We start from the raw sequence: 21997 nt of genomic DNA on the forward strand, positions 1-21997 counted from the left end.
AAGCAAGCATATACGTTTATTAATCAAGCGCCTTTCACAGACAGTCCTAAGGTGTTATACAGACTAAAATGCAGCGAACATAGAAACATAAAGCACAAAACCTAACAACAATTTAAAAATACACAAGTGTAAGTAGAAAACAAATCACGACAAAACACAATTTCACAAGGTCATGTTTTCTTGAAAGCCTGAGAAAAAGTTTTAAGTTTTAAGCTGCCTCTTAAAACCTTCAACGGAGTCTGCAAAACGCAATGATGCAGGAAGATCATTCCACAGCCTCGGGCAACAACTTGAAATGCCCAGTCACAGTTTTTAATCTTTTTTAATGATTTACTACAAAATCATTGCAAAAACAAGACACCACTAAATGTTTGGGCAGGGAGAAGTGGAGATATTGCTGTTGCCATTGAATTTTCAATTCCACAGTGAACTCAGAAGTTAGAAGGAATGAAGGAAGATGCAGAATGCACAGGTGTCACACATGGAGGAGATGAGAGCATGACAATAACCGCCCAAGCTAATTACAGAAAAAGAGAGCAGGCTGGTTTGTGGTTCTGCAGATTAGGACTTTACCTGTGAAAGGTCACTGTTTCAAATCCTATGGCTGGCAGAGTAAAGTTATCCTTGGGCCCTTGATTGAGGTCCTTAATGCCAATTGTTCCAGGTGCAGTGGCTGACCCTGCCCTCTGATTCATGTCTGTATGTTGCTTTAGATGAAAGCATCAGATAAATAAATGTAATGTAAACATGAATGTGGCTGTCTGGGTGTAATCCTGATGTATACCACTGGGTGGCACCTGACTCTCTACAGCAATAACAGCAAAAACGCTTTGAAACTTAGTAGCAGCTAATGTAATTTGAATTTATAATTGGCTGTAGCAAAACCCGGCTAATTGCAACGCTCTCCTGTTGTGCTCAGAAATTAAGGAGCTGTTGAAGGTCTGCTAATGGAGGGAATGGGAAACCGTTTTCAATAGCATCGCGTCGGTCCTAGCTGTACTTCATATATCATTCGCTGCAAGAACTATAAGATAAGCAGATGTTTTTAACAATCCCAATCCTGGGAGGTTTTCCAGAAAGCGGGTTTAGCAAGTAATCCCAAACAGGCTCCTCTATGAGAAGGGGTGTGGCCTTATTTGTGGCCAGAGCTGAGGCCAACATACAGCGAGTAATGGAATCCTAATATGCTGCTAAAATGAAGAATAATAACTAAACAATCACTGACAGTCTACAGTGTGACCTTTCTGGACTTTCTGTTCTAGCTATTGCCAAATCCTGGGGATTCATGGCAAGAACCACTTCAATACTATTTAATACTATTTATATACTCCCACCTAGTATATATGTATGTGCACTGAAACACTCAGCGTTTATTGGCCCGTATTGCTCGTGATTTTTACTTTGTATGTTTGTGTAGCTTAATATGCAGAGCTATGCTGGTGTGTGTTGAATCTGTTTCAGGGACGCACCTAATTTCGTTGTACATTCGTGCAATGAAAATAAAAGGCATTCTATTGTAAATGGTAGTATGACCACACAAGTTATGCCAGCCTAGGCTATACGGTCACATGACCAAGGCAAGATTTAGATTACGTGTATTTCCAGTGTACATTTAGCAGGGGTGTAATGGTAAACTAAACTCACAGTTTAGTATAAACCTCGGTTTTGCGTTCATTGTTTGGTGCAATTTCGGTACAGTAGGAAAAACAGAATTTCTTTTTGAAATTATTTGTTATTAAAACCACAAACACAACTGGGGACAATTGCAATACAAAGGCAATGCATCTGTCTTTTTTTTTTAAGTATATACTGTATATTTATCACATCATAACAAACTGTGATAACAAGATTAAAACCCCATATAGCCTATACTTATTTTTCAACACAGGCTGAATTTCCTGGCAAAAGTGATTTAAAATTCTTGAGGAGAGTAACTTTTCAGCCACCGACTCACAGAGCTGCGCTGCTCCAGCGAACGCTATCTAAGGTCTTTTCTCTCAGCGGATATTATGAACAACAATTAGTATCCCACCTGACCCCCTGTCTCCCGCTTAGTCGCCAGTACACTCGAATGGTATGATATTTAAATTATCCTGCACATTGCAATATAGTTTTATTGTACTGTATCTTTTGTACAATATTGTGCCCTGTGTCTATTGCATATGTACAGTGATTGTCACTTTTTGTGTGCTGCTGTAACTTTTTGGAATTTCCTTCAGTACTGCACTACTACTCCTACTACTAACTTGCAGGCATTGTTTTTGGCCACACGGGTCAATTATATTTCAAGTAAAACTTAAGTAATCTACTTGTTTGTTGAATAGTTGAGCATTTTGTGGCTGCAATATTGTCTTTTTCTTTCAAATAAATTTAAAATCTGCATACACAGTTGTTAATATTTCCATCTCCAAACTCATAAAGCATTGCGATTGCTTGCTTTTTTGCATCCATCTCCATGCCAAATCCTTTTTCCAGCAATCTGCTGATGGTGGCTGATCGTAACATGGCTTTTTGTTGTTCTTCAAGAACAGGAGTCAGTTAGACTTAACATATGGCACTTTTCCACTGGCTTACAAGAACCAGGTTGTTCCTGACCTGTACTGATAATTGGCACTAGTTACAGTGCAGTTCCAGCTCATACTGTAGTTATAGTGCAGTTCCAGCTCACTTAGATTTTTCACCTCAGAAGGGTCGGCTCGGCAAAGGCGTTGCCAGGTTTGGAGAGCAGCACTGACTTTTAACTCCAGAGACGCTTATTTACTGTTCACACTGAGTACAACATGATTTACTATGTGTTAATTTCCACTAGCACGTCTGTGAAAACTGGTGTGTTACGTGAGCATCAAACACTAGTGCAATTGGCGTTAGTTTGCGTAAATTTGCATTGCAAATTCATTCTGTTCAGCTGTTTCATAGTACTTTTACAAGAAGGAGATTGTTGTCAAGATCCAAGTTCTTAGGAATGCATCAATATATCATGACTTGTGATACTACTAATAATGAGTAATATATAGAATAGCCTCTTTTTTCCTTCAGATAATCTATGCATATCAACACAGATCAAATCAGGTGGTGACGCAACCTGTCACGCCTGCTCCGTCCGCTCCCGATGTGTGCCACGCCCACCTCGTTACCTCGTGTTCAGCCCTGAGTGTGATCACCTGTGTCCTGTTAGGTCTAGCTTGTCTTTTGTATTTAGTCCTCGTCTGAGTCAGTCTTCCCCAGATCTGTCATTGTATTGTCCGTGGATGTCCGTGCCTGTTTGTCGTGTGCCCAATAAAACCCCTTTACCGGACTTCCTGGCTGCTCTCGCCTGCTTCCCTGCTCACCTGCCTGCCGAAGCGTGACAGAATGACAGATCTCCGTGAAAACACAGTGCGGCAGACCGAGCACCAGCGGCTCGGTCTGCTGCAGGAGGCTGTGTATTGGCGCTCCCAGCCAGAGGTACTGGAAGATCCCCTCGCCCTGGAACTGGCCACCCGGGGCGCGGACCTCTTGACAAAGGAGCGCCCGCCCGGACAGCAGTATCCACTGGCGAGAGTCCGGAAATGCCTCCGTCGCCTACATCGCCAGCTCACCGAACGACGGGAGGAGCGCGTCGCTCGGAGCCTGGGTGAGGCGGCGGAATCGGCCCCGCCTTCCGCCGCGGTCGATCAGGGAAGGAAGCAGGGGAGAAAGCTAGAGCAGCGGGAAGAAACTCCATCGCTCTTCCTGGGAGCCTGCTCACTCCTCCCTGCCTGGGACGATGCCACTGCTGCCCGCCTGGCCGGCTTCTACCCGGAGAAGCCGCCTCCGTTAGAGGTGTATCCATACCGGCCGGAGCGCCTGCACGGAAAAGGGATCAGCGCCGTAAGAGACGCTATACCCCGGGTGTCTAAGGCCCTTAAAGGGGCAGCGCCTGCACTCCCGGCGCCAACCCTGGCGCCTGTTATGGACCTGCCTGCTCCGGACGTGCCTGCAGCACCAGCTGCTACTGCCGCCGCTCTGCCCACGGCACCGCCCGCAGCCGCTGCCACCTCTCTGCCCGCGGCAATCCCTGCTGCAGCTGCCGTCGCCGCTACGCCCGGGGTACCTGCTGAGGTGCACCCTGTTGGCCACGTGATGGTGGCGTCCGCCGAGGCGCCCCCTGCTGGCCACGTGATGGCGGCGCTTGCTGAGGCGCCCCCTGCTGGCCACGTGATGGCGGCGCCCGCTGAGGTGCCCCCTGCTGGCCGGGAACTGAGGGTGCCCGCTGCAGCTCTCCGGGTCCCCCTCCGGTGCCTCGTCGCCCACCTACGATCCTTCCGTCAGTGCCTCGTCGGCCGCCTCCGGGCCCCCCTGCTCCGGCTGGGCGTCGGACGGCACCTTCCCTGGCTCTGGCTGCGCCTTCTCCTGCCGCGGCTTCCCCCTTCTGCCTGCCTGCGCCGCTGTTCCCTCCTGCTCCCTCCTCATTTCCTTTGTCGGTCCCCCCGTCTGTCTCCTTGCCCCCTGTGTGGTCCCCTCCGGCTCCGGCCTCCCGTCCGCCTGTGGCCCCTGCGGCTGCCTTCCCTCGCCCGCCTGGGCTCCCTCGGGCTCCCCTTTGTCCCCCTTCCGTTCCGGTCTGGTCTCCTCTGTCTGCTCCTCCTCCCTTCGTCCCGCCTGTGTCTGTTCCTCGTCCCCCTCTGGTTCCTCTGTTCACTCCTGGCCCCTACGTGTCGCCGGTGGGTGTTCCCTCCGTGTCGCCCTTTTCTGTCTGCCTGTCTGCGTTCCCTGTTTTCTGTCAGGTCTTGTCGTTTTTCTCGTCTTTGTTCCTGTTCTGTGTCTCTGTCCTGTTTCCCTGGTCTCGTTGATGGTTTTGTTCTTGTCTTCCAGGTCCTGTTCCCCGGTCCCGTCCGTCGCTTCCTCTCGGGCGCACCCGGTGTGCGCGCCTTTGGGGGGGGGTTCTGTCACGCCCCGCTCCGTCCGCTCCCGATGTGTGCCACGCCCACCTCGTTACCTCGTGTTCAGCCCTGAGTGTGATCACCTGTGTCCTGTTAGGTCTAGCTTGTCTTTTGTATTTAGTCCTCGTCTGAGTCAGTCTTCCCCAGATCTGTCATTGTATTGTCCGTGGATGTCCGTGCCTGTTCGTCGTGTGCGCAATAAAACCCCTTTACCGGACTTCCTGGCTGCTCTCACCTGCTTCCCTGCTCACCTGCCTGCCGAAGCGTGACACAACCAGCTGAGTTTGGTCACGCTTTTGGCCCTGCTTACTAGCACAGGTACGGGTTGAGCATAGATCATGTAATTCACAATGGAAATCTGTTTCTTCGCATTTTGGTTTGGGTACGGCTCAGTTCTTGGTGGCAGTGGGAAAGCAGCAATAGTCACACTTGATTAAAATCAATCACCCAAATTATAATCAGCCTTTCTGGAACTGAAAATTGTGTTTATGTTGTGTTGGGTTTATTCAAGGCGACGATAACAAGATTTAAACTCACACCCACTTTCTGGAATACCCCCTAAGTCTCCCAGCTGGCCTGCTCCAGCTGTGCTTATTTAAATCTCGGTAACATTTTACTTAAGGCCATGTTTTTAGTAATTTATACACACATTACAATGCATTCAAACATTAAAATCATGACTATAATTATTTATAGAAAGATATAACACACGATAGCCATGTGTATTATGCATTATGACTGCCTTATCTATAACTATAGCTACCTTCATATTGCATTATATTGGTATTTATACTTTGTACTGCATTATAGATGGGAGCTTGATACAGCATTCATAATGCATAATAAACATGGCTATAATGTGTTTATAGCCATGTTTTAGTGGTTTACGAATGCATCATAATTTGTTCTGAATGTGTTTATGAATGGCCGGCCTTAAGTAAAGTGTTACCAAAATCTCTATTAAAAAGGTCTATTAAAAGCTGATTGTTGTTCTTTTAATTCTTTATTTTGCAATTAAAAAGCTTCAGATTGCCAGTTTTGTTTCCTCAGTGTGTTAATCTTTTTTACAGTGATTCACATCTGCTATGATTTACTGTGCAGTTTATTCATTTTGAAGTTCACATGCAAACACTTTGAACATTGAACAGGTTCTATTGGCTCACGGTCCCCATGGGACCTTCCTTATGCTTCTCTCTTGCAGATGGGAAAGTTTTTTTATTTTTTATTTTTTTATCTTTTCTTGAGATTACATCTATAGCCTCCAGTTCTCAGAGTGATGCACAATGGAAGTGCCGCAGAACGCACTAGCTGTGGCATACCCTGAGGCAATTCTCTTTTGAGATAATCTTTCGTATGACCCACAGTTTAGAAAAAGAGCCCTTGAGTATTCTAGAGGGTATCAAAACAATCCTCTTCTGAAAACTGTAGCCTCAACATGCTCAACTTACACATATTGTTTGAGAAGGAATGCAGTTATGGCTATATGTCCCAGTGTCAAACTGCAAACTACCTGTTTCAGCTAACCCATAGGTCAGATTTCGTTCTTTCATGGGACACAAATGGACTGCCTACACACAAGCTTTGTTAACAGAGCATCTGTACAGATTTCGTCACAAGACATTGGGCCTAATGCAAGAACATTTTCATATTCTGATCTTAAATCCCTCATATTTTTTGGGCTCGTACCGGTGTGCAACGTCATTACAGCAAATACACCTAACTTCAGAAAACTGCGTAGGTACATTGCATAAATATGCTGAATGCCACCAATGTGTACTAATACAGCAAGCGTGCACAAGAATTGCAAATTAGCTAACTCAATGCCCCAAGAATACCATATAAGGCCATGTATTCTGCCCCATATGTCAGGATGTGTTCATTCACGAAAATAACTTTATGAATTCAGAGACTGAAATCCAGCTTTTGGAGATCCATAAATGAAAATAGTAACACTAATTAAGGCCATGTTTTTTGTAATTTACTAACACACTCCTAACAAAAAATAATGAATTCATAAAGTGTTATAAACATGGCTATAACTATTTATAAAAATGCACAACATATTATAGCCATGTTTATTATGCTTTATGAATGAAGCTCTCATCTATAATGCACTATAGATACCTTCATAATGCATTATAATGGTCGGTATAAGCATTAAGGATGCTTTCTACTGCTTTATTAAGGTATCTATAGTATTATATAGATAACAGCTTCATAAAGCATTCATAATGCATAATACACATGGCTATAATGTGTAATGCCTTTTTATAAATATTTATATCCATGTTTATAATGCTTTATGATTGCATTATTGTTATGAATGTGTTTGTAAATTACTAAAAACATAGCCTTAAGTAAAGAGTTACTGAGAAAGGCTATACTTTCTAAGAGTGTCATCAGTGGAATCAAGGGACCTTTAATTAATTAGTGCATAATTTAAGTTGTTTTCATATTGATATTGTTCTGTTATAGGGACTGAGGAACTGCATGGGGCTGTGGATAATTATGGCCCAGAAACACCATCATTAGAGGAATGCACTGGTATTTATTTAGTTGTCATCTATATAGTGATCAACACAAAGCCAATGAAAAAAGGGATAGGGTTGTTGATCTACAGGGGTTTGAAAGGTTATCAATTAAGGTCAGTTGTGGCCTCTTTTTAGAAGGGGCCCCTGGTCTTCAGCCCAGGTGAGCCCATGCATTAAAGTGCCCCTGTCCTGGGGTGAACAAAGCAGGTGCTAACTGAGTGCCCTGGAGCAGAACTCAGGACATAGATCACTAGCTTTTATGGCTCAAAGCGAAGGGTGTTGACATTCAATGGAAACACTTCTGCTATTCAAACAGCAGATTGCAACAGTTTTAACTGTAAACAGCTCATCATATACGCATCCTGTGTTCAAGTTCGACCGCTTTATTTTCATTGTGTAACAACAAAATTACTTTTATGTATGGAGTCATTGGAGTGCAATAAAAAAGAATAAATTTATAAAAGAATAAGTAAATAAATGTTGAATAAGAAAGTGAAATAAATTCAAATAAAAATGAAACAATAAGGAAAAGAAATAAAAAATAAAGGGATAATTTAATTCATGCTTTTCTTTATTGCTTTTAATTTTACCGGATTGCTTTTAATTTTACTGTATTGCTTTTTATAAAGGGGCAGGCTGTTAATCAGCTGGCTTTGGGTTCGCCTACCTGCCCAGGCTGAGTAGTCAGTCCCAGCACACATGAATTTTGCATTAGACTTCTGTTCCATTTTCCAATTTTGTGCTCAAATAAAAAATGGATAACAAGCGCTCACATTCTATTTTGTTTTTTTTCATCCAACACAAGAGGTGTTACCTTCGTGTGTGAAGTTACTTGCGTATCCCACAATACATTGAAACGGGGGCACATTTTACTAAAGGCACTTAATTTCACACCTCGGAAACTTTTTCTGGAACCAGAATCTTTCTCTGGAACCAGGGACTTTTGTCATGTTTACATGGCAGGAACTCGATTTGATTGTAGTTCCCTGGAGGCAGTTCTGGAGCACTTTCCAGTAGGCCTATCTACTCTAGACTAGGTACTTTTCCTTCAAAGTTGACCTAAAGGGGAGGCGCAAGGATAAAGTTGCTGACTGGTTGACGACAAGAACAAGTGTTTACTTGGAAATTATGCGGAAGTGCAGGGAAAGAGAAGTAGCTGAAGAAAAATTGAGCAAATGGAATTATTTTTGTACCTCAATAACATTTTTAATGCATGAATTATTATTTAATTTTTTTTGCATGTGTCTCCATATATCCATCTATAACCAATATACTTTAGTTCCGGGGTCACCAACTCTGACTAATACACAATTATTCTCACTTCCTCCCTCACCCCTTCTGGGGTGTGCTCCATGGAGCACAATGTCGTTGAAGAGTTTATGCCTCTGCGGCCTGCAAGACAACTACCTCCACCTCCGGCAACTACCCTCCAACCTGCCTGCCCTTGGCTCAACACGATGCCTCGCCATCCATCCTGCGGCTGTGTGTCTATTAATCAAGCACCACGTGCCTGCACCGGTCGGCCGCTGCATTGAGACATATATTTCAACCCCTGTATTAGCTTAGTCATTTCATCTTGTCTGTATTAGCTTAGTCATTTCATCTTGTTTGTTTGACTCATCTGCCGGCCCCTGGAGGATGGGCTCCCCCTTTGGGTCTGGTTCCTCCCAAGGTTTCTTCCTCTTAGGGAGTTTTTCCTTGCCACCGTTGCCTTTGGCTTACTCAATGGGGGGTCCTTACGAGGCAGAAATGTAAAGCGCATTGAGACAATGTAATGTTGTTATAATGCGCTATATAAATAAAGTTGAATTGAAATTGAATGGTGCCCGTGAGCACCATGTTGGTGACCCCTGGACTAAAGTTTGAGATCCCGCAAAAGTCCATCTCACCTTTCTGAGATCTTGCAAAAGGGCATGTTCTCCTTTTTTCCCTCCATGTCCCTTTCGGGGCTCCGCAGAAAAGGAATGAATTAATGATACACTGATTTTGCCAAAGTAGGATTCATGTGTGCTGGAGCTGACTACTCAGCCTGGGCAGGAAGGCGAACCCAAAGCCAGCTGATTTACAGCTTGTCCCTTTATTAAAAGCAATACCACAACATTTAAAAGCAACACAATAAATGTGAAAGCAATCCGGGAAAGCAAAGCAATATGGCAGAATTAAAAGCAATCCGGTAAAACTAAAAGTAATACAGTGAGATTAAAAGCAATAAAGAAACACTTTTATTTAATTGCTGCTTTATCTTAATTTATTTTCCTTTTAATGTTATTTTTATTTGTATTTATTTCACTTTCTTATTGAACATTTATTTCCTTATTCTTTTACAGATTAATTCTTTTTTATGGCACTCCTATAACTCCATATCCCATACATATGTTAAGTGTTCGAATAACCAGAACAAATCATTATTGCACCAGTGTACAGCAACATAGGTCATTATCACACATAGTAGTAAACAGTGTGTTGCACATTACCAACATAGCTTATTGTACATATTTAGTGAGAGGTTATCTCAGACTAATGGGTTTCGCAGTTCAGCAGGTTTATGGCTGTTGGGGGAAAAGCTATTTTTAGTCTGTTTGTATGTGAACAGATTGATTTGAACTGCCTTCCCTGGTGGGAGGAGTTTAAACTAAGCATACCCAGCATGAGCGCTGTCCTTAATTTAAGGTTATACGTTTTTATTCTTCAGTGATACCACACCTATAAGCCGTTTTATATTTAAAAGAGTGCAGTCGTAATTTACATCTGCATGGAAGTGACAATAAATGGCAGATGAGTGCACAGTACTGCCATGGTTTTTATTGGCTTGTTGTGCAAATTCAGACAAATTATAAAACTGGTGAACATAAGCCTCATCTTTTGCCTGCTGCCCTTCTTACAGGTTGCAAAAAAGGAAAAACAAACACCGTCTCCCATGTTTCTGCCTGAACGATCATACGATCTGCAAGAGCAGCCTTTCACACTACAATCCTGACCTACCATGATAACAAATCCTGATAATTAAATGGAAATGAAGACAATGAATGAAGGTTGTAGCATTACTACAACCAGCCTTGTGAAAAGCACCCAACAATGGTTGAATGCTTGACGTGATGGTTGAGGCAGAGATGGATTCATTTGATGGTATCTACAGTGCCCTCCACAACTATTGGCACCCCTTGCAAAGGCTTGTAAAGAGGGTTAGAAAACAAATCTATGTTTTGGTGAAGTAGCTTCATGTCACACTGAAAAATTTTGGAAAATCCAACTTTTCATTGAAATAAATTTAATCAAAGAAAATCAAATCCTTCACCAAGAAATAATTATTTTCAGCAAAAAACATGTGTCACAATTGCTGGCAACCCAGCATTTAATACTATGTACTACCTCATTTTGCCAGTATAACAGCACTGAGTCTTTTCCTATAACATTTTGCAGATGCACTGCAACTGGGAAGAGTTCACTGTTCTGTGTAGCTTGGAATCTTGGGAGATATATTTAATTTTAGGAGGTTGATGGGAAAAAATCATTATATGGGCAAAACAAGTAGGAGAAATAGTAGGGTTATGATACAATAATATAGTGTGTTATTACATAAATGCAAAATTAGGCTCCAAAACCCAGACTGAAGTAAGCAGTTGGAAAATATTTTACTATCCTTTAACATTCATAAATATAATAAGATATATGGATATTTCCTTCATAAATACGAGATGAAATGTTATATTTACCGTAAAACTATTGGAAAAATAAACATTTGCTGTTGCATTTGGCACCCCATAATGGTGTGATTTGCAAACCATTCTGGATGCACACGCCGTGTGCCACATCCTGGCAGAACTGAACCCTAACTGAGTAAACACTCACTGAAGATGCAGAGCAATACATTATGAGGAAATAGTCACTGCGTCAAAAAAATAAGGGTAATGCAACCTTAGCTAATCTAACATGGTTTAAGAAAGGTTTAAGAAAGAAAAAATGTATTGTTGCTAATTCAGTTGCAAGCTAAGCAAAGTTAATGTTTGCATAACATACATGTAAATGCTTTAACAACATTGAACACCTGTTATGTTATTAACTTTGTTTGATTTATATTTGAAAAGTCACAATTTTGTATATTTCATTAGAATGAGATACACAGAGCCCCATCTAACTAAAATGCAGTTAGGAATTCTGTGTTACTGTATGCATACAGTACTCCCAGCTCAGGTTAGTTGCCACTTGGCACACGTTAACTGATTAGTGGCCACTGTATTAGGGACACTTATCTAATCCCAAGTAGGAATCACATTTCCCTCCAGAATCCCTTCAAGCGTAGATGAGCTGTGCGTTCAGATAAGCTATTCTGCATATCATCGCTGTTGTTTTTGCATTTGTGATCCTCCCGGTACGCTTTAATGAGTCTGACCTCTTTCATTGTCCAGACACTGTGGTGTATAAAAATCCCAGGAAGTCCCTGTCTGTTCGTGTCAACAAGCCGGTAAAACACTGGCCACTTGGTGTATATCGGAAAACCCTTTTTATTGTCTTTTTACAGGCCTTTTGTGTCTACACCCATCAACACCGAATTAGTGTTAATCAGTAGAGCATTAAAAAACACTGCACACTTTTGCAGCTACGAGTAAGTGTGTGTTATTTAAATATTATACGTATTTGTGAATTTATACTTGCTCTGGAACAATCCAGAAAGCAAATATTTAATATGCAATTAATTATTTATAACAGCCAAAAAACACGTACATTCAGTTGCATAAAAACTACACCCCACTTCATTTCAGATAATACCAAAATCAGTTTCGGATTTATATTGCTAAATATGACTCATCGTGACAAGCTAATGATTTATGGTGTCTTTGACATGCTGTGTTTTCAGCTTTTCATTGCCAATGAAAATAAGCGACGACTAAAGACAAAGTAAAAAAAAAAAAAAAAAACAAGGTAAAGTCTAGGCCTGTCGTGTCTTATATCATGCTGTTTCTTTTCATATTACAGTCATTTATAAAGTATTATTTTGAAAGTTCTTTTGTGACTGATGGCTATACTGTTTCTCATAATTGACCTCCGCCAAAGAAGCCTTTAGTAATGGCTATATGATGCATATGGCTAATGTTGTTCAAATGTTGTTAAAACTTTTAATTAATATTAATAATCCCAATTATTTTTTTGGGTTGCAGGGTGTTGTGTGGCCTGGTGACGGCCTTGCATAATTCCCATAACTTCTGAAAGGTTTTACAATGCATGGTTTTACAAAAGACATTCTGGAGTTTGGGCGGAACGGCTCACTGTCAGCGATTAACAGCAGGCCTCTGGGAAGCAGGCCTCTGGGAAGGCTAGAGGGGTTTCTGCTCAGGAGAGACACTTGGCATCGAGTGAGCACTATTAAAAAGTGAGAAAAAATGTTACACACTTAGTAACTTTTATGCTTAGTAACTTGTTTTGTGTCACAGGTGCGGAACAATTTGGATGACTGCTGTGAAACCTAAAATAGGATTTTCCTATTCTTTAAACAGATTTCGTTTTTTAAAACGTATATGTATAAAATTCTTTAATGAACAAAACCGCACTTATGTTCAAACAACACATTCCTCACTATTAAATAAATCGAACGATTTGACACATGGTTTAAAACAACAACAATTCAAAACAAATTCCATCTAGAAAGCTTAAGAGGTAAAAACAAGGTTTAAGATACTGATTCATATGAATATAATTCCTGGACACAAGGGACTAACTAAAAGTAAACTTTTAAAAGTTTATGTTTGCAAAGTTTCACTTTTTACATGTGATAACTTAAGATACATGCAGAGTATATGACAGAAGAATGTATGCTTCACATGACATTCTGGAGTTATTGTAGGGTGTGGTGGAATTGTCCTATCAGGCCTGGCATATAAGAACATAAGAACATAAGAAATTTACAAATGAGAGGAGGCCATTCGGCCCATCAAGCTCGTTTGGGGAGAACTTAACTAATAGCTCAGAGTTGTTAAAATCTTATCTAGCTCTGATTTAAAGGAACCCATGGTTTTAGCTTCCACTACACTAGCAGGAAGACTATTCCATACTCTGACTACACGCTGTGTAAAGAAGTGCTTCCTCAAATTTGTTTTAAAATGTTCTCCCGCTAATTTCCACTTATGGCCACGAGTTCTAGTATTTAGACTAATATTGAAATAGTCATTTGGCTGAACAGCATCCAGACCCGTTAGAATCTTATAGACCTGAATCATATCCCCCCTTAGTCTCCTTTGCTCAAGGCTAAACAGATTCAGTTCCGCTAACCTCTCCTCATAAGACATTCCTCTAAGACCAGGAATCATTCTCGTAGCTCTTCGTTGCACCTTTTCTAAGGCAGCGATGTCCTTCTTGAGGTATGGTGACCAAACCTGCACACAGTATTCTAGGTGGGGTCTTACCAAGGAATTATATAAGTGTAACATCACCTCCCTTGACTTAAACTCCACACACCTAGAGATATAACCCAACATTCTGTTCGCCTTTTTTATTGCTTCCCCACACTGGCGAGAGTGGGACATGGAAGCATCAACATACATACCGAGATCTTTCCCGTAATCAGCTACCTTTATTTCAGTGGAACCCATAAAATACCTGTACTTTATATTTCTGCTCCCTGCATGGATTACCTTACATTTATCTGTGTTAAATTTCATCTGCCAAGTATCAGCCCATTCGCTAATTAAATCCAGATCCCGTTGCAGCCTCTCTGCTGCTAGATCAGTATCTGCTACACCGCCCACCTTGGTGTCGTCTGCAAATTTAACCAGTTTGTATGTATTTGTGTCAATATCATTAATGTAAATTAGGAACAATAGTGGTCCTAAAATTGAACCTTGTGGTACCCCACTATGAACGGAGGCCCACTGTGACATTGTGCCTCTAATAACTACTCGCTGCTTCCTGTCAGTTAGCCAGTTTTTGATCCAAGCTGCCACAGTTCCTAAAATCCCTGCAGCTTTAAGCTTTAGCAAGAGCCGTTTGTGGGGTACAACATCAAAGGCCTTCTGGAAATCTAAGTAAATCACATCATAGGCATTTTTCTGATCAATTTCACTTGTAGCTTCCTCAAAGAACTCAAGTAGATTCGTTAAGCAGGATCTACCTCTCCTAAATCCATGTTGGCTATCCTTTATAATGTTATTTGCATCTTATATCATGCTGTTTCTTTTCATACTACAGTCATTTATAAAGTATTATTTTGAAAGTTCTTTTGTGACTGATGGCTATACTGTTTCTCATAATTGACCTCCGCCAAAGAAGCCTTTAGTAATGGCTATATGATGCATATGGCTAATGTTGTTCAAATGTTGTTAAAACTTTTAATTAATATTAATAATCCCAATTATTATTATCATTCATAATGCTGAGCCCAGACTCTTAAACGTGTTTTATTTAAAAGTCCCATTGTGACAGACTGCCAGTCATATTACTGTTAACAAATGAAAGTGAATACGAAAGTTCAAACAAGGAGACCTAATGAACGGCAGCGTGTCCAATCACATCGGTCCAGGTTTGATATAAAGAGTAAGTATAACCCACTTCTTTGCCATTACAGCTATTCCGTTCACCCACCTCCTCCCCTCCACCACCTTCGGCTCCCCGTCCTGCTCTGGGGTTTGGCTCCTTCGCCTCCTGCCTGGTCACCCAGCCAGATCTGTCAGCTTTAGAGTCAATGGAACCGACGGCCAAGAGACGGGCTTCGCCAAATCACTGTTCTCATACTCATTTAAATTGTTTCATCAAATAAACACTCGTGTCAAAACTATCCATTGAGGTCTCCTTGGTTGAACTTAGAAATGTTCATGTGCACCACCTACAGTCGTGGGAAAAATTAAGAGTCCACTCTACATGTAAAAAAATTTTTTTTAAATCTTGGTTTAATTGTGGTTCTGCTGGCAGGAGGCTACACTGAGCAGCAGGATGCTTTCAGGTTCAAAATTTCTGAAACACAAGAATAATGTGAAGCAGGAGATACTGGGAATGATTAGAAACCAACCATGGGTGAAGGGAGGAAGTGACTTTCTAATGCCAGAGAAGGCCGTTAACTTATCCGACAGATTCCCATGAATCATAGGATGACATCTAGTGACCTTCCAAAGGAATGGGAAACATTAAGTGCAGGTGTGAAGTGCACTGCTAGGACAGTGTGTATCAGGCTCCTAGAAGCAGGACTGAAGTCCCATAAAGGAAGGAAGAAGCCCTTCATTAATGAGAAACTGAGAAGAACCAGGCTGCAGTTTGCAAATATATATATAAAAAATTGAGACCACAGAACATTTTTTTCTTTCACTCATATATATATATAAATTATTCACAGACACACTCCCATAAACTGAGAAATGAGTGAAAGAAAAAATTATTCTGTGGCCTCTTAATTTTTTCCTACAGGCACAATATAAACATATGTGTATGTATACATGTATGTATACATGTGCACAGATTTTCAGTATTTCTGCATGAATGGCTCCTAAATGTGACCTGATATTCACTTATGTCATAAGTCATAAGGTCAGTGATGGAAAAAAATCTGTCAACCACTAGGATAATTCATGTGGGTGCTGGTTTGCCCAGCTGTATAAAAGCACTCAAAAACAATTTTATTCCATTTTGAGGATAAGTTCATTGATGTCACTGTACTACATTTGACATGTATATGAATGGTTGTCTGGACTGAGCTTCCTGAGATAGCGTTAATGCTCACTAAAACCCTGGACTATAGATAGGCTACGCCTGGAAGACAGATGAAAGAGTAAATTACACTTATGGAAGATTGGATACTCTATGCCAGATTTAATTTTCTCTCCATACATTCTTCCTTCCATCCATCCATCCATCCTTTTTCTGTTATCTTGATCAGGTTAAGGGGACATTTGATTTTGTGGGAAAGGAGTTAAGAACGTCTAAAATTTTATAATAAAAATATTGGAATTATAATAAAGCGCTTTGTACTTTGCATTTCCCCAGAAATTTGTTTTAATGTGTATCTTTGTTAAAATACTCACGATTATGAAAATATAAATGTCTATGATTTACTCATAGTACATAATTTACTATGAATTTGTCGGCAGTAGAATTAATTTCAAATTCTATTTATTCTGTCAAGTAAATATTAAATGAAACATACTGTGACGCTTGGCAGACCGACGCAGCAGGGCAGCGACAGCAAAAGACGACAGGAGATTTGCACAAGGTTGCTTTTTATGTTCAGTCCCGAAAAGGACCGCGCAGAAAGCAACACACGGGGGCGCAGAATTGTGCAGAAACACAGGGAAGTTACACTAAGGAAAGTAAGCTACACAGACGGTGGGTAATTCCCGTCAGGATCAAGTAGCCTAAGGGCCGAGTACAAACACACATAAGGGTAACAACAATTACATACAGGGGCTATTTACAATATGTACATTACAGTATAAATAGGTATATATACAGGGATTGACATGACTGGTACGCAAGTACGCATTCACCTTTAAAAGCGATACGTGCGGCAATCGATTAATTTAACAGCGCAAATACGTACGTATTTCAAGTGCATTTGCGCCGAGATGATAAGAAATTACCGTGAATTTTAAATTCTATACCGCAAATGAAGTAAGAATTAGCATATAAAGGTTAAAATGCACGATAATTTCTTGTCATATCGGCGCAAATGCACATAAAGTACGTAAGTATTCACGCTGTTACAAAAACCAATTGCCGCACATATCGCTATTAAAGTTGAATTGTGTACTTGCGTGCCAGTTAATGTTAGGGGTTACTTAGAAATGTCCTTGTTTTCCATGAAAACATATATTAAATGAGTTTGAATAGGAAATATAGCTAAATAAATATGAAATCGTAGTTGACAAAGTTAGAAAGAATTATTATTTAAATTAGAATAATAAATGCATGTGTTCTTCGATCGAACTTTGTTTTCATAAACGAGTTCTCCATTTGCAGCAATTACAGCGTTGTAGACCTTGGACATTCTAAATGTCAGTTTACTGAGGTAATCTGACAAGATTTCACCGTGTGCTTCGAGAAGCATCTCCCACAAGTTGGATTGATTTGATGGGCACTTACATACCATTCGGTCAAGCTGCTCCCATAACAACTCAGTAGAGCTGAGACCCAGTGACTGTTCTGGCTGCGCTATTATACTGTACACGGAATACCAGCTGACTGCTTCTTCCCTAAATAGTTCATTGTCCTGTTGTAGGATGAAATTGGCTCAAATTAGGCACCATCCACAGGGTAGAATTTTAGAATTTAGTGATTAGTGGGGACACAAAATGTGTCCTCTGCATTTAACCCATGTGTGACGTTGTGACAAAGCAGGGGGCAGCTAATTCAGTGCCCAGGGAGTAGCGCTTGGAGGCAGTACCTTGCTCTGGGTACCTTACTGGTCAGGGATTTGAACCTGCAATCTATCAATTACACATGCACTTCCCTAACCATTAAGCCACCACTGTCCACAATGGCATGGCATGGTGCTGCGAAATGGATTGATAGCCTTCCTTCTTCAGGATCCCTTTTACCCTGCATAAATCTCCCACTTTACATCACCAAAGCAGCCCCAGACCATCATGTTGCCTCCACCATGCTTGACAGATGATCCTGGAGGAATGCTTAACGACTTTTAATTTGATCTGTGTCTCACAAACATTTTTCTTTGTGATCCAAACGCCTCAGACTTAGATTCATCTATCCATGGCACTTTTTTTCCAATCTTCCAGTGCCAATCTCAGTCTTATCTTTTTATTGGGCATTCTGAGATACGGCTGTTTCTTTGCAATTCTGTCTGCATGGTCAGCATCCCGCAGTTGCCTCTTCACTGGTGACATTGACACTGGTCTTTTGCAGGTACTATTAAATGAAGCTGCCAGCCTATGGAAGTAAATTAATGACAAAAGTCGTTGATGAAAAAAAACACGTTGAATTACATTTATCGAATAAAAACGCATTGCATTAATGACGCTTTGAATTTTTGGGGACTGTAATTTAATATCTGCATACATTTAAACATTGAACATTTCAACTGAAAACATTTCAAACGTAGTTTCATTGCTTAAATATTCAGTACAAAAATATTCGGCTTCCAAAATTCAGTTCCAAAAGATACGTATTTTAAAGTGCATGTTTATAGTTCATTTAATTTCGCCTCAAAATAAATTTCAAAAGAACAAATTCAGTTGAAAATATTCCATGTGTTTTATTCACATCTTTACTATTCAAGCAGTAACATTCAGTCCTCTTATTTCTGCTTTACAATATTCAGTCCCGTTATTTTCACTGTTTCAAATACGCTGCCACAATTTCAGTGGTTTAAAATACGATCCGAAATTCAACCCTCTACATCCGGGACTAGCAGGATGAGCCATAGATTGCCGATAGAGTTCTCTTCGGGAACCGCAATCAAAATGGAGCAAGCGATCAGTACAAGTACTGATTGACTTGGCATCAGATTTTTGTTGATTGTGTTATTTATGTTTCTTGTCGTTTACTGGTCAATACGATAACTTATTGCAACCCCAACTAGTAGGTTTTTATGTAAGTAATTCGCTAGCTGCATTAATTATCACCAAACTTATCTTGCTAACGTAAGATGCCTGCGGGCAACTACAAGGTTTACACACCCAAGAGTTTAAATCAGCGTGATAAATTTATGATATTGACAGTCAGTTATGAAAGCTGCTGGCAACAGGTATAATGGCAAGGGTGCCAGCAACTGACTTATACCTTGATGGAATTTGTATAAATAGTGCATTATAACTATTATGTAAGAAAACAAATGTTTAGCACGATATTATACACTGATGACGATATGAATGTTCATAAACACGACGCGATATTTCACGGCCCAGCCCTGTCCGATGCCGTTTCATTGTCACCGTCTTTTCCTTTATTAATTAGGCATATCATACTTTCAAAGTGCTATTAAGGTCCCTTCTGGTGTCATCGCCGACGTCACGGACCTGTCAGTCCCCAAGTCGACGACTATCCCCCTGTTCCCCTTGCAAGCTAGCAAAGTGCTATTATGGTCCCTTCTGGTGTCATCGCCGACATCGCGCACCTGTCAGTCCCCAAGTCCACTACTATCCCATCCCAATAAGTTTTCGTATTGACCAGTAAACGACAAGAAACATAAATAACACAATCAACAAAAATCTGCTGCCAAGTCAATCAGTACTTGTACTGATCGCTTGCTCCATTTTGATCGCGGTTCCCGAAGAGAACTCAGATCGGCAATCTATGGCTCATCCTGCTAGTCCCGGATGTAGAGGGTTGAATTTCGGATCGTATTTTAAACCACTGAAATTGTGGCAGCGTATTTGAAACAGCGAAAATAACGGGACTGAATATTGTTAAGCAGAAATAAGATGACTGAATGTTACTGCTTGAATAATAAAGATGCGAATAAAACACATGGAATATTTTCAACTGAATTTGTTCTTTTGAAATTTATTTTGAGGCGAAATTAAATGAACTATAAACATGCACTTTAAAATACGTATCTTTTGGAACTGAATTTTGGAAGCCGAATATTTTTGTACTGAATATTTAAGCAATGAAACTACGACTGAAATGTTTTCAGTTGAAATGTTCAATGTTTAAATGTATGCAGATATTAAATTACAGTCCCCAAAAATTCAAAGCGTCATTAATGCAATGCGTTTTTATTCGATAAATGTAATTCAACGTGTTTTTTTTCATCAACGACTTTTGTCATTAATTTACTTCCATTCTTCTTGGGCGAGTTTCAAAGAGGTTGAAACAGTTAAGCTGACAAACTTTGACAGACATTTAATCATACTTTTACACGAACATAAAGAACTTTCTTTGGCAACCTAAGACGATTTCACAGTGTTGTATAACAACATAAGCCGAAAGGTTACAGTCATGACCTGCTTGTCCGATCCTCGTGTGTGCCACGCCTCCCGACAATTGGGAATTAACACGAGGTAACGAGGGGGGCGTGGCACACACGAGGATCGGACGAGCAGGTCATGACAGTTACTAAATCCCAAGATACACTGATCAGCCATAACATTAAAACCACCTGCCTAATATTATGTAGGCCCCTGCAGAAAACTGCTCTGACCCATTAAGGCATGGACTCTATAACGCCTCTGAAGGTGTCCTCTGGTATCTGACACCAAGACGACAACAGCAGATCCTTTGCATTCCATTTGAACTGGGAAATGAGAATTTCGGCCAGCATTAACTTTTTCAGCAATTTGTGCTACAGTGGCTCTCCTGTGGGATCGGACTAGATGAGCTGGCTTTCATTCTCCACGCGCATCAATGAACCTTAGGCAGCCATGACCCCATCACTGGTTCACTGCTTGATCTTCTTTGGACCACTTTTCATAGGTACTGACCACTGCATACTAGGAACTCCCTACAAGACCTGCTGATTTGGAGATATTCTAACTCAGTTGCCTACTGTAGCCATTGCAGTTTGGGTCTTGTCAAAGTTGCTAGTCAATCCTTATGCTTATCCATTTTTCCTGCTTCCAACACATCAAATTCAAGAACTGACTGTTCACTTGCTAGTACAGTATGTAATGGTACCCATGCCAGGAGCCATTGTAAAGTGATAATTAATGCTATTAACTTCACCTGTCAGTGGTTTTAATGTTACAGCTGATCGGTTTATAAAGCTGCAGCACATGACAAGCTTAACAATCATGGATTGTTGCCTTAAAACTTCAGGTACCTGGCTAAAATGCTGTGTGTTTCAACAAAGCGTAGCACTCTTGCAGAAATTGAGAATTGTGAGATAATATAAGCATGGCTCCTACAAAATAAAATGTTGTTCTCTGGCAGAGATAAATACTTTATCATTTAAAAATGTTTAGCCTTTTCAGGACCAGTCCACGCCCTGTCCGGTCTGTCATCCCATTCCTAACATTTGAGCACTGAGTGTTAAATGGTAATGACCTTCACCTATGTCTTGTTCCCAGCCACATTGTTTAGTTAATTGTTATGGTCCGCACCTGCCCCTCACGTAGCCCTCATTATAAGTGTATATATTTGCTTACTCTTGCCTTATTGGTTGGTCATCGTGGATGTAGATGTTCATGCTGTGTGCCTTGGTCCCAGTTTGTTGTTACCTGTGCTATTTCAGTCTTTGTCCCTTAAGGTTTACCTTCCTTGCTCCTTTACTTTTCTGGCTCCCTGTATGTTTTATATCAGTTAATAAAGTCCCCTTCTGAGTGCAAAAGCTGCATATGGATCATTCCTCTGTCCCCTCATCTCGACGTGACAAACCCCGATTTTCAGAGAACACTACCTTTTTATCCGTACTATTCAAATCTCAGAAAGCACGGTATTAAATATTTGCCTAAAGACTTGTCTGTAATGTGATATTATTATACTATGTCACTTATGACATTCCAGTAAAAGATGAGAGCTGTTAAGGTATTTATGTAGGTGCAAGAAACAGACCCCAGGCTATCAGCACAGCCCTGCACCAGGTAAGTGGGTGTATAAGATGGACAGAAAACGTAAATCATGACTGTAAGACTGTGAGAGCATATTCATTTACTTTATTTTCTGGTTTCACAAGATTCTCTAAAACGAGAATCT

General features: G+C 40.8%; 1 long non-coding RNA gene across 1 annotated transcript in view; it reads right to left on the reverse strand.

Moving 5' to 3' along the window:
* Positions 1 to 21997, reverse strand: part of LOC111840555 (uncharacterized) — a 37586-nt gene that overhangs the window by 13388 nt on the left and 2201 nt on the right. The gene's annotated exons all lie outside the window — the stretch shown is intronic.

The sequence above is a fragment of the Paramormyrops kingsleyae genome, chromosome 6 (genome assembly GCF_048594095.1).
Source record: "Paramormyrops kingsleyae isolate MSU_618 chromosome 6, PKINGS_0.4, whole genome shotgun sequence".
NCBI lineage: Eukaryota > Metazoa > Chordata > Actinopteri > Osteoglossiformes > Mormyridae > Paramormyrops > Paramormyrops kingsleyae.